The 13,004-nt window shown below is 38.8% G+C and overlaps 1 protein-coding gene across 1 annotated transcript in view; it reads right to left on the bottom strand.

Annotated features, from left to right (window-relative positions):
- Cntnap2 (contactin associated protein 2) overlaps window positions 1-13,004 on the bottom strand; it is a 1,597,185-nt gene that overhangs the window by 1,337,551 nt on the left and 246,630 nt on the right. The gene's annotated exons all lie outside the window — the stretch shown is intronic.

Here is a 13,004-nt window from a genome sequence, read left to right as displayed (position 1 = left end):
CCAGACAGACCTTCCAACCCGGCATTTAGAGCACACCACAAGCTTCCTGGCTTCATTATCTGTCAATTATCAACATTGATTATGGGCCAACTGTTTGTCAGATGCCCTAACAGGCTCCCTAGATACAACCTAGTTTTTCTTTCCTTTTGTTTTTGAAAGTCTATGTTCTCGAAGAGGTGCAGACATGTTCATCAAACTAGCATCGCAAAGGTTGTCATTAACTTCTAGGGAAAGAAAGGTCTCACAGATGTGACACTGGTGATATGAAAAAACAATTTATTACAGAGATGAAGAAAATAATGAAAGATATTATACAGCATAGCTACACAGTTCACAAAGACACCAACCCAGTATGTGGTTTTATACTCAGTAGATTAGAGATATACTATAAACCAAGATTGTGTAAGGCTGTGAAAATTATCCCACTCTTCCTCTTCTCCAGTGCAGTAAATCACTACAAATCGAATGAATCCCAACCAGAATATAAGTTACTATTGTTCATTCCACTTAAATTCCATACAACTAAGCCATTCTTCCAAATGCCTTCCCTTTATGTCACCACTGATGACCAAACTGTTTATACTTCAAGAATATAAATCATTTCTACTAATATTTTCCTGTCTCTTACACAAAAGTTTTATGGGAAAGTAAGCAGTTTTCCCCAAATTAAGCATCTGCTAAGTTATTTTCTACAGACAGTGCTCTGGGAAGAATTGGAAAATACAAGACAGAGTTTAACACTTTAATGAAAGTTAATAAGAAACATAAAAAAGTGGAGTGTGTATTGAAGATTTCACTGGATGCATAACTTTTCATTTTTAGCTACGGTCTGAATTACATTGCCAGAGATTTTATTGGTTTATTTAAGTTAGTCTAATTCTCCTGAGTTTAATTTTGCATTAAAGTCAAAGAATACTGTATTATTAATTTGCATCTTATTCCTATAGGCCTGCTGTGCTTAGTACTACAAATGATTCTATGCAAAGTGATAACATTCAACCAAGTGACAAACTGAATATATATATATATATATATGTGTGTGTGTATATGTATATACACTTATGTGCATACATATCATATATATCATATATATGGTATAGAATGACCATCATTCTTTATATCCTTTCCTATTCTGAGGATTAAAATTTTACTGAAAACAAGATAGTGGTATACACAATAAAGAAGGCTCACACCATCATTCTTAAGTAGAGCTAAGACACTGCTGTATTATTTTTAATGGATATTTACAGAATATAAATGTAAGAGAAGGTAATTTGAGAACAGGAATTTAATAGTAGATCACAAAATGAGCATTGATTACTTGGATTTTAATGTGTTCTTTGCAATGTTTAAATAAGTCATGGTACATCCATATACAAGACTATTAGGCAGCTGCTAAATAGCTTCCAAATCACTTTGGATTCTTCTAAAACATTCTAAATCAGGGGTTGGGGATTTAGCTCAGTGGAAGAGCACTATGCTTGGAAGTATAAGGCCTTGCATTCAGTTCTCAGCTCTGAAAATTAAAAGGAAAAGGTCAAAATGTCTTAAGTCAGGCCTTTCCTCTCTCTCTCTCTTTTTTTTTTTATTGCACCCTCCCTCCTTTCAGCCCTCACCTGAACTAAACTGTACTCCACTAAATGCAGGGACTCCGGTGCCTTGGTTGACCATCAATCTGTTCTTTCTCTAAAATCGCTTCCAACAATCCTCTCTTATAACTCAGATCAAGTCATACCATTGGATTTCTCCATCATGCCAATGGTTCCCTTTCTTTGCGAATGACGTTCCAACACTTGAAGGTGCTTCCACAAGGTCCCATGCCTACTTTCTCATCCCCCTTCCTGTCCCCTCCACCTGAGCCACCTCCGACGTTCTCAACCATGAAGCTGCTTTCCAGCTTTGCACTTTCCGTTTTCTCCTCCTCCATTGCTTTGTCAAACATGAGTGATTACCTCGCTGAATGCGATTCGCATTTCAGTTGCAATGTCCCTTCTTCACTGTGACATCCTGATTTGCCCCCCTCACGTCTCCATTCCCCAAGCCTCCACTCCATTCTAGGGGGGTTGGATTAGCTGATTTCCTTTTGCGTAAAAGGGAGCTGAAGGACTCTGAGAATAAATGGGTGGCATTTTCTTGGCAAGGACAAAACGACAGAATTTCCCTTCCTGAGTATTATTTCATTTTCATTCAGTTAAAATAGAAACTGTCAGAAAGGGAGAGTTGAAATAAGAAGGATGTGGGTAAAAGAAATAAGCGAACACACGAGGAATTTTTACCAGCTACCTTTTTCACAGTTTATCATAATACATACTTGAATGTTTGGAGATTTGGCAAATAGCTTTTATTTTGAGGAATACTTACTGAATTAAGAGAAAGATTAAATGTAAGAAGTGGAAACTACAGATGTTGTCTGACAAAGAGATGAACTCACATGCTCATATGTATGAAATTAAATATTTCTACATCTTCACCAAGGCTACCCTGCTCCAAAGCATTCAACAAGCATATAAACTTCTCATGAAAAATTTTATTTTAAATAACTAGGGTAGATTTTCTTTTCTTAACCCAAATGGACAGTTGGAAAATACATGCTTGCCAATTTCTTGGGTTCCGTGTTGGAAACTGTTTCAAAAGAGAAAAATGGATAACTTTTCCTTTCTCTTATGAATACAGAATGTTTAGTTTTGTGGTTTTCTTCCCATTATTGGCCAAGTTGCATCTTCCAAATCTTCTTGCTATGTGAGCAAGAAGGTTCTCAGAACTATTCTCTTTTCCTGGAGCCCTGGACAAGACTGCAAAGACAGAGGTTGAAAGTTCCATGGAACAAGAACTGTCAGATAGAAACAGATATCTTTGAGAATATGGTAATAATATTGTTATAATGTGCTTCAGCTATCTATAGGAAATGTTTGAAGTATGAATGTGTAGTCATGTAGTATTTTAGATAGTGGAACTATAGAAATTTTGGTGATTTATGGAAATAAGCCCAGTGTTTTCCATAGAATTGTCCAAAAATGATTACAAGAAGTCTTGCTGTGTTTCTGAACAAAGGATTGGTCCTGCTTCATGTTTCACCATGCAGTTTCTTGCAGGACCAGGTTTCTTTGCTCAGAAAATAGGGGATATAAACTCCATGGTCCGAATGTCTTTGATGTGAAAGTTTCCTTCATGAAATATCAAAACCATAGACTCTTAGAGATCCAATTTGTCTCTTTGAATGGATGATAATAGGAGAATTTATTCAGCCCTCTTAGTTCCCTTTGGTATATAAACTCCTCCAAGAATTTCATAGCATAGAATGCATTCCTTGGGGAATACATTCCCAATAGAATCTGTTCACACTATGTAATGCTGAGTTACTTGCTCATTTGACATAGGAATGACACAATCCATCAATGAGATATAATTTAATGACTGATGGCATGTGATAAAATTTTCTTACTGTTGCTTTTCTCATATTTTCACTGTGATCCAAACATTTGCTGTGCTACAAATTAAAAAATCTATCCATTTGCTACAGAATATATAGCAAAGTGGTAAAGCACATTACAATCCTTCTCTCTGTCTTTTACCTTTTTCCTCACCTCATTATTTCCCTAATTTTTAGTAATGACCTTTGAGAAGTTCTCAAGCAGGAAGATGGTTTCTGACCTTCTCCTTCTGTGTGTAATCATTCATTAGCCTATCCACAGTTCACTAGAGTAAAGTTCATGAAGTACTCTACATCTATAGACTCATTCATTACCCTTCCTTCTTTCTGTCAGAACAGCTATATGGTTCACCATCCCCTTTGGTCACCTGCAAAGAGTGGCAGGGTAGGGTAAATAAGAAACGTGCTTTCAATCATGATTTCTCAAAACCTACAAAAACTGCATAGGAACCGCACGAACTGGTTTCAGCTCTGGAAGATATAATGAGTGAAGTGTCGAGAATGTACACTACTACTTTATTTTCCTGTAATGTGCAATAATGAGATAATTTGGATTGTAGTTGACAAGACTAATCAATTTAAATTTCCTCCTGACTTAGCAAACTAGCATCTGGTATCGTTTCTTGCTCTGTAAGGATTCTGTTTATCTTTAATTTAGATCCATATATCATAGTTCTGTTCACTCCAGGCCTGGACCACATTGTGGTTTTGTCAAGGTTATGACATTACACAACATGGAGTTTGCTGAAATTCTTAAAAGAGGGAGAGAAAGAAAGGAAGAAAGGAGGGAGGGAGGAAGGGAGGGAATTCTTCTACAGCAGAACTACTTCCAACAACAAGTATGGTTATATTACATTGCACTTGCTAATGATAAAATAGACACAGCAGTGGTGGCAGAAATCCTTGTAGGAGTCAGTGCATCTTCATTATTTTGCAGAGGATGAGGCTGAAAACAAGGATATGAAAGTGATTCACTCAAGGTCAAGAGGAGAGGCCTGGTCAGGACCACTGTGATTTAATCTGGTTCCCTTCCTTCCACATTAGCTCATGAATGGTTTATTGTCTCTACTTGTGCTGAGTTAAAACAAACCTTAAGAAACAAACACACAAATAAGTGATGCACACCTTTCTCAACATGGGAATGGGAGAGTGATAAAGGGCTGTTTCAATGGGCTGTTCCTTGCTTGGACCTAGAGACAACGCAGGGCCTGACCCCAGCTAATCACATCGTATCTTAGCACAGATTTGACAAGCATGGTTATAATTTCATCAAAAGATGCTCCATTTCAGAGTTGACCAGAGAGTCTCCTTCAATTTAAGTACTTACAAGACTCCATGGTTTCTGTCAGAATGGAGGGTAAATTGATTTTATCATCTAGTCATTGAGAAGCTCGAATCTTGTTTAGCTTTTGCTGTGTTCTAGGTACTAGGTAAATCCTCACACAAACACTATCCTGAGTGTGGAGATACAATCCCTTCACTTTGTCATTCATTGAATTCTTTCAACTGAGTTAAAAATAAATAACATTAATTAAAGGGCTGCTTCAGTAAAGGTAGATAAAAGCATCCTATCTCTTAAAGGGGACACAGTGAGTTATAAATTGAGATGAACGCATTGCAGAGTAATGTTGGGGACAGCTGTGCCTTTAAGAGGCCACAGCTGGCTTTAGCCTGTCCCCTCCCCTTCCGCCTTTAACAGGAAGAGAAGCCCCCACCCCTGGGAGGTAAACACGTGCGTGCCATCATGGCAGGGACTTCTACAGAGACCCAGCTCTTGGGGGGCTATAGCTTCCGCCCATAGAGAAGTTTCATGACATCACCTGATGGGCAGCCCAGTTCAGCCAATTAGCTAGTCACCCCAAGTCCCTCCCCTTCCGCCTTTGTCACCGTAATAAATCCTTCTGCCCGCCCTCTGGGCAGGTGAGACCCGTTCAACCATCAGGCTGTCTCCCTGGAATTTCCTTCCTGCATTGGACATGTGAGGGGGGCTGACAGGGAAGGGGATTTCAGCATTTCTCCTCAACTAAGCAAAGTCCACAAAGATACGCCTTACTCTTTCTGCCGGTGAGAAGGGTAGGGCTGAGTGTCTTTCATAGTTTGGGTTCAGGCATTTCCCCCGGGAGATAGGGGGAAAAGGGGGTCCAGAGCTCCCCAACAGAGTAACAATTAAGTAAAAGCTTTGTGATTCTGGTCAGGCTAATCGACACTGCATAAATGGATTTATATCTGTCATGCATACATCACAAAGCACTATATCCCCCCGGCTTGTCAGTCATGCACTGCATAATCAAGCTTCACCCCCTGATGATGGGGGATCAATTCTGTAATCCAATTTTATTATTATTATTATTTTTTTTTATTTTTTTGGCCAGTCCTGGGGCTTGGACTCAGGGCCTGAGCACTGTCCCTGGCTTCACCTTGCTCAAGGCTAGCACTCTGTCACTTGAGCCACAGCGCCACTTCTGGCTGTTTTTTTTTCTGTATATGTGGTGCTGGGGAATTGAACCCAGGGCCTCATGTATACGAAACAAGCAGTCTTGCCACTAGGCCATAAGATGACATTCTTCTTTGTTTCCAAGGGTGGCATTTTATTGTTACGTCTTAAGAATTATTACTTAATTCTGTAATTTATATTATCTTACATTTGTTATATCCTAATCTAATCTTGCTTTATTCTATATTGAATTACGTGGTTAATTTTGCAAAAAACTCTGGGGAGATTGCTCAAGTACTCCGTATTTTACTGTTCTTTAGGTGGGGGTAATACTGGACTCAGCACCTTATGCTTGTGAGAAATGAATCTTATAACACTTGAATCCTGCCCCCAACCCTTTTATTGAATGGATCTTGATTTTTGCTTAGGCCACCTTGCACCATGGTTTTCCTCTTATGCTGCCTGCTGACAAGATGGACATGAACCACCACACCTAGCTTATTAGTTAAAATCACAGTCTTGTTTATATTTTGCTTGAGTTGGCCTCCAACTATGATCCTCCTGATCTCAGACTCTAATAGGAAGAATTACAGATGTGGTTTTAGGGTTTTCTTTTTAGAAGGAACTCACTCGGAAGTCATGGCTCACTGGACGTAGTAGAGAGGGAGATAAGGAGAAATATATATATATATAATTTTTATATGTGATATATTATGTGTTTCTATATATTTATATAAATAATGTATGTTTTCATTGACATAACATAAACATATGCATATATTATGTATAATATAATAAATATAATTATATATTTATTTATATATGTTTTATATATATATATATATATCTCAACCCTATCAATTATGACTATATTTCATGGCCATATATAGCTGTAGTGGCAATAGACATTTTTTTCATTCCATGATGGTGGTTGGACTTTAAACTCTCAGCCTTCCTTTCTCCATTCCTTCTTTCTTTTTCTCCTTTCTCATTTCTTCCTTGGATGCCCTTCTGTCTATGTCTCTCTCCATCCCTCCTCTCTTCTTTCTTTTCCTTACTTTATTGTGTGTTATTATTATGAGAAAGATATAAGATGAGCTCAAAGGATTATATTTTAAATATTCTGATGGAAAACCTGTCACAAGTATTTGTCAACATTTATTGACTAAATGTCTCTGTCTTACAATTGTAATGTTTCTGGAATATGCATTGTATGCTTAAAGGTATAAAGATTTCTGCAGGACAAGAGAAATATTGAAAAAGCAACTGTTATCATCATCATCATCATCATCATTATTATTATTATTATTATTATTATTTTGCTGGTTCTGTGCATTGGACTCAGGGCCTGAGCACTGTTCCTGGCTTCTTTTTGTTCAAGGCTAGCACTCTTACCTTGAGCCACAGTGCCACTTCCAGCGTTTTCTGTTTATGTTGAGGAATCCAACCCAGGGCTTCATGCATGCAAGGCAAGCACTCTACCCCTAAGTCATATTCCCAGTGCCTTGAAAAAGGAGTTATTTGAAGGCCTCTCTATGAACATCAATCCTCAATGCACCAGTCCCATGATAACATAAACAAGAAAGCCAGGGTGTCACCCAGCTCATTTAGCTCCCTGTGGGATGGAGTCTCCCACTTGCTCCTCTCAGGCGATGCCTAAGACAAACTCCAGGGCTGAGCAGACTTCTCTGACATCATAACAACAGTCAGCCTGGAAGGTGTATTTGCATTTTTCTTCTTAAATTTTTAAGAAAAACAAATCATCCTCAAGTAAGGAGAAATCAGAGTTTGAACTTCGTTTCTTTGAATAGATTTGAATTTTCTCTCATAGTGGCTTTCTCAGTCCAGATTTGCATAGTTTGCAATTCATTTCTGAGCTTCAATGTTACGGGATTAAGTTCTATGATGAGGAGGCAGTATGGGTATGAAGGATGCACATGTAAGACCAGTCCAGGTCACCGCTTAGAGGAGGCTGCTGGAAAGGAGGCTGGGCAGCCCAGAAGCAGTTCTATCCCCTCGCTCCCTTCTGCTTTAGAAATCTGATGCTTTTCAGTGAATTCTATTTGCATTCATAAACTGAGATGGAATTCTCTTGTGCTCACATGTGCATATAAAAGAAAGAAAGACAGCATCAACTTTTGAACTAGAAATTGCACAGTCCGACGCTATTTTCTGAAAGAAATTTCTCACAGGTTTCCTTGTGAAAGTCCTTGTCTGGTTTCCCTGTGCGTCTACAGGTGGACTGTCCTGTCTGGGCATTCCCTGGGTGCCACTATGCGAGCATCTGGATCTGTCATCCACACAAAACTGCGGTGACTGGGGACTTTTGGGGTCCAGATGGGCCTCCTAAGTGTCAAAAACTCCTACGGCTTCCTGCTTCTAATGGAGACGAATATGTCCTTAAGAGCATGAGGAGCAGGACGTGAGTAAGCAGCCTCAGAACAAAACAGGAAAGCATGTGTTACTAATTCCCACCTTTGTGCAAGGCAATGAATGCTCTGATGTCTACTGGAGGAGACAAATACGAAAACCAAACACAAATAAAATTATCAAAGAGAGGTGGAAGGAAAAAGAAAAGAGAGTGGGAGAGAAGGAAAGAAGGAAGGAAGGGAGAAAGAAAAGACAGGAGGATTGAAGGAAGAAAAAGGGAAGGAAGGAGAGAAGGAAAAGCAGAGGGACGGGGGAGGGAGGGAAAGAGAGGATGGGTGGAGGAGAAGAAGCAGGGAACAGCACAGTGAAAGGAAGCTTTAGTAAGTTCATTTACCTAGGTCAGACACCATTAATTCATGTACTTGTTTATGCATTGTTTTTGGACGCCCTCTGAGTTACCTGTCTAAACAATAACTGGTATCAATTGAATGAAAACCAGAGCAAAGTTCACAGCGTCTCATTCTTGGTCAGAGGTGTATATTTTCAGGCTCCTCTTTGCTCCAACATCAAGGTTTAAGTTGCAGTGCTTAGTATCCAAATATTTGCTAGACTTTTATCATCACTGAGTCCTTGAAATTCCCCACAACAGTATCATAAATGCTCCAATAATCTATGTACCTATAACCATAAGCTTACAATACAGGAAAATATAATTAAAGAATAATTCCTGTAAGTAAAGTATTTCTCAAAAGAGCATACATTTTTTCCATCCTTCCACCGGCCTGTCCTCAGTTCGAGGCCAGTCTTGAATATGAGACTCTTTTTTAATTTTCATCTATAAACTCCTTTTTATACACATGGATCAAGATTGATTTTAGCAAAGGCAAAAGAGCTGTCTTGGACTTGTGCACTGATGTCAAATCTTTCACTGTCAAACAGGACTTTTTATTTTTTTAAATACAACCCATTTTTCTATTGTCAACATGTACAGAGGGTTTACAGTTACATACATAAGGCAGTGAGTATATTTCTTATCAAACTTTTTACCTCCTTTACTTTTTCTCCCACCTACCCCACTCCCGTGTTCCCTCCCTACCCTCCCCTAAGATGGACAGTTAGTTTACAGCATATTCTTTTGTAAGTATTGCTGTTGCATTGGTTCATCTTTCACCCTTCGTCTCTCCATTTCAGTATTCATGAGGAAATGGAAAGACTTAGAAAATAATCATTCTACCTGAAGTGAGCCAGACCCAAAGAAACATGGACTGTATGGTTTGACTCACTAGAAACAATTAGTAATTGTCTAAGACAGTCGTAGCAGAGGAGCACAGTAGCTCAATAGCAATATACATATGATCACATAAGATGATCCTAAGTGAAATGAGCTGCAAGATTTGGAAATAAGTGGTTTATATTTGATGTTGTTATTTCCAAGGTACCCTATGGAATTATGTCTTTTTCTTTGTTTGGCCAGTTTTGGAGCTTGAACTCAGGGCCTGAGCACTCTTCCTGGCTTCATTTTGCTCAAGGCTAGCACTCTACCACTTGAGCCACAGAGCCACTTCTGGCTTTTACTATATATGTGGTGCTGAGGAGCCAAACCCAGGGCTTCATGTATGCGAGGCAGGCACTCTACCACTAGGCCGTATTCCTAGCCCACCGTTTTTTTGGGGGGTTTTTTTTTTTTTTGGTCTTTCTTTCCCATGCTTTTACCTCTGTTGTCAGTGTAACTGACTTTGGTACATTGGGTATTGTATGTATGTTTATCAAATGGGACTTTCTATGCTCTTCTTGACATAGGCTTAAAAAGATCTATAAAACAAAATATTCCATTGAGCTAAATGTTCCAGAGTGGAATCTTTATAATTATTACTTTGTTTTGGAGTCTTTCTTATGTAGTATTTTATTATATCATTTAAAGGATTTGAAAATTAAACTCATGGGATTTAAAAATATTATCTTTGAATTTGTGTTGTTGTTTAGGCCATTGCTAAGAAGAAATGCATACGTAGATAGATCAACATTATCATGGGAAAATAGACATTATCTATGTTTCTGGAAGAAATAAGGACATAAAGGTCTAGAGCTGCAAAATATATACCAAGCAAGATGTATGACTGACCTGAGAGTATATATAGACACACATATATGTTTATACACTCATACATACCTGTGTATAAACATTATGTACATATGCATGCATGTATGTATGTACATATGTATCTATCTATCTATCTACCTATCTACCTATGGTCTAATGAGGTAAATTACCAGAGTCTCACACCTGTAATCATAGCTACTCAGAGGGTTTATATATGAAGGTATAGATTCAAGACCAGCTAGGGCAGACAAATCCAAGAGACTCTAATCTCTAAATGACCAGTAAAAAGCAGGAGGTGGAGTTGTGACTCCAATTTATAGTACTAGCCTTGAGCAAAAAAGCCAAGCAAGAACTTAAGGTTCCTAGTACAGACACACAAAAATAAATAGGATACTAAAAGTTACAAACTTTTTCTGTGTGATCAATTAGGTATTAAATAATTTGCATGATATTTGAAGTACAAATATATGTCATTTTATTTTCCTATAGCTCATAGGAAAAAACACACATAGCACATATTACATAAATAAAATCAGAAACCAAGTTGTGCTCCATGTATTTTATTTTTTCTTCTTATGGCCATTTCATTTAATAACCATTGAATCTTCTCTACCCCAAAGTAACTTTCCCAGACAGGAGTACCCGGCCACTTAGGAGCCCCACAATGAAAATCTTTTATTTTTTCCTTCACTTATCCTATTAACATACTGTTTTGTCAGTGTGCCATCTTAGCCTGCACTCACCAGATTTCATAGTAAATATATTCTGAATACTGCCAAACATTATTTCTTCCTTCCTTGTTTCCTTCCTTCTCTTTCTTTCCTTCCCTCCTTCCCTCTATCCTTTCTTCCTTCTTTTTCCTTCCTTCCTTCCTCCCTTGCTTCCTTCTTTCCTTCCTTCCTTCCTTTCTTCTTTTTCCTTCCTTCGTTTCTTCCTTCCATCCCTTCTTTTCCTTCCTTCCTTCCTTCCTTCCTTCCCTTCTTTTCCTTCCTTCCTTTCTTCCTTCCTTCCCTTCTTTCCTGCCTCCCTCCCTCCCTCCCTCCTTCTCTCCTGCCTCCCTCCCTCCTTCCCTCCCTCCCTCCCTCCCTCCCTCCTTCCCTTCCTTCCTTCTTTCCTTCCTTCCTTCCTTCCTTCCTTCCTTCCTTCCTTCCTTCCTTCCTTCCTTCCTTCCTTCCTCCCTTCCTCCCTTCCTTCCTTCCTTCCCTTCTTTCCTTCTCTTTCTCTTATGAAAATTCTGAGATTTAAAGTCAGGGTCTGGTACTTGCTAGGTGAGGCCAGTAATGCACCACTTGATTCACACTGCTGCCTCCTTCTCCAGTACTTCTTGCTTTTTTATTTTTCAGATAGTCAGCCTCAGCCTGTAAACCTTCTGCCTCTGCCTTTTGCATAACTGAGAATACAGCACCATACCTGGCCTTAGGTATTTTACACACCATCTATCTCATTTTTTCTCTCACTTTGCTGCTAGGAAAATCGATCCATTCTATATTTTTAGTCTATTCTACACTTTCCCTTCTTGAACATTACTTATCTAAACTGTTGGTATAAGAAAATACATTAGCACTAAATTATAAGTCACTGTAATAAGAGACAATCACAATTACCTTGGAATGACTTCATTGCTTTCCATTATAAGAAGAGTTTATCCATAAGACATCTATCTGCAGTGATTCCATTCCTTCACATTGCTTAATGAGTACATTCAGGAATCTTTTAAATGTTGCTATTAACTTCTCTCTTCCTACATACATCAATGCAGACATGACTGAAAGAATGAACTGGGCATTTGTATAACATTTCTAACAAAATTAAACATCCATTATTGTTTGGCACTGAAACAACTCATAATTTATATTCCAGACTATCATAATCAACTTTTGTTATCTTCTAATGTAGAGGAAATGAATCAATGACATATCAATGAGACTATGATTTAGATCTATTAATATTTAACCAAAGAGGATGTGGGCATTAGTAAATCTATTCTCAGGAAAAGGACTGTTTCTTGGTTTAAAAAAATAATGGATCAGTGGCAGAGACATCTCAAAGCCACTTCCCACTTCCATCTACAATATTCCAGTCACATTCTGAAGTCACTGGCAGCTGGAAAGGATATGATATTGTCTTAGGGAAAACATTAGGCCTCTAGGTGAGGGGAATACACAGAGAAGCAATACAGAGCGCTGAGAACAGAGATGAAAAAAAAATGAGACCAGAGCCCTTTGTGTCCCAACAGTTGGAGGCAAAGTCTCATCTGTCAAACGCTCTCCTGGCTCTCCTGAAAGATGCTGCCTCCAGCTCTGTGGAACATCCTGGCAAATAAACCTCTCTGATCCTTCCAAATTCATGATCAAAAGCTCCCAGCACAGGCTATGATCCGCTATCTCCACAACAAGTCAGTAGCCTCTCCTCGGTGACCCTCCTAGTGGCAGTATGAGCCAGGGAAAACCCTATCTCCAAACCCACTCACTACCTTCCTACAAATGAGAGGAGAGAGGTGAGGAGACCCAGTTACTCGTATTTCACACACGCCTCCCACAGCCCATTCACTTTGGTGTGATGATATCCACTTCCCTTAAGCATCAGAGAGCACCCATCTCCATCTTTTGGAAGACTGCCATGATTTAACCCTGTGGGTTTATTCGTTTATGTTTTGCCTTCTTGTGGTG

The sequence above is a fragment of the Perognathus longimembris genome, chromosome 2 (assembly GCF_023159225.1).
Source record: "Perognathus longimembris pacificus isolate PPM17 chromosome 2, ASM2315922v1, whole genome shotgun sequence".
Taxonomy (NCBI): domain Eukaryota; kingdom Metazoa; phylum Chordata; class Mammalia; order Rodentia; family Heteromyidae; genus Perognathus; species Perognathus longimembris.
Note: the sequence above shows the minus strand (reverse complement) of the source record. Positions and strands in the feature narration are given on the sequence as shown.